General features: G+C 51.6%; 1 long non-coding RNA gene across 1 annotated transcript; it reads right to left on the reverse strand.

The window, feature by feature from the left end:
* Nucleotides 1-80: 80 nt before the first annotated feature.
* Nucleotides 81-905, reverse strand: LOC108510382. The gene is made up of 4 exons (XR_001878799.1): nt 881-905; nt 763-783; nt 195-215; nt 81-116 (listed from the first exon to the last, which is right to left on the reverse strand). It is a non-coding gene; the product is annotated as an uncharacterized LOC108510382 (long non-coding RNA).
* Nucleotides 906-1,157: the final 252 nt, after the last annotated feature.

The raw sequence follows: 1,157 nt of genomic DNA on the forward strand, positions 1-1,157 counted from the left end.
AAAGAAATTCAAAAGAAATTCAAAAGAAAAGCCAGAGGATCAAAATTGGGTTTAAAAGCCCCGAGAAAATCAAAGTTTTTTCCCCCCAGACTCACCCAGCTCCTCCCTGAGCTCGGCTGGGGAAGCACAAAAGGAGAATTTCCGTGAGAATTCCCGGAATTCCCGGAATTCCCCCCGGGGGAATTCCCACTCACCCAGTTCCCTGTCCCGTTGGGCTGCAGGGAAAAGGCCAGGAAAGGACAAAATCAGTGGTGAAAGGGAGGGTTTGGGGCTTAAAATCCCAATTTTAACGGGATCTCATTTTAGTGCCCAGTTTTAAACCCCAAATCCCCAAATTTCAGGGAAAATCCCCCCCTGTTTTCCAATCCCAAAGTTCCCAGCCCAGCCCCGTGTCCCCCATCCTGGGAACCCGAGGAATAATTCCCATTTGAGCTCAGATCCCTTCATTCTCCAGCCCCAAAATCCCCACTTTTAAGCCCCAAAATCCCAAATTTCCACGGAAAACCCCCCGATTTCCAACCCCAAAGTTTCCAGCCCAACCCCTTTCCCTGCTCCTCCCGGCCCTCCCTGATTTCCTGGAATTTTGGGGAGGGAACCGGAGGAATAATTCCCATTTGAGCTCAGATCCCTTCATTCTCCAGCCCCAAAATCCCCACTTTTAAGCCCCAAAATCCCAAATTTCCACGGAAAATCCCCCGATTTCCAACCCCAATGTTTCCACCCCGAGGCCTTTCCCGGAATTCCGGGATTTTTGGGACTCACCCAGCGCTGCCCTGAGCTCCTCTGGGATCCAAAGGGAAAAAGGGGGGGGGGGTTAATTTGGGATATTTTTTCCTTCCCATCCCAAAAAATCCTCCCCCGGAGCAGGAGCCGAACCCACCGAGCCGCTCGTCCGCTTCTCCTGGAAAAACAGGGAAGGAAAACGGGATTGGGAAATCCCCGGGGATTGGGGAGATTCCCTTGGGATTCGGGGGTCAATCAAATCCCTTTGGACTCCAGGGAAACCCTTGGATTGGGGAGATTCCCTTGGGATTGGAAAATCCCTTGGGATTGGGGAGATTCCTTTGGGATTCCAGGGTCAATCAAATCCATTTGGATTCCAGGGAAACCCTCTGGATTGGGGAGATTCCCTTGGGATTGGGGAGATTCCTTTGGGA

The sequence above is a fragment of the Lepidothrix coronata genome, unplaced genomic scaffold (genome assembly GCF_001604755.1).
Source record: "Lepidothrix coronata isolate B3197 unplaced genomic scaffold, Lepidothrix_coronata-1.0 Scaffold764, whole genome shotgun sequence".
In the NCBI taxonomy this organism is placed as follows: domain Eukaryota; kingdom Metazoa; phylum Chordata; class Aves; order Passeriformes; family Pipridae; genus Lepidothrix; species Lepidothrix coronata.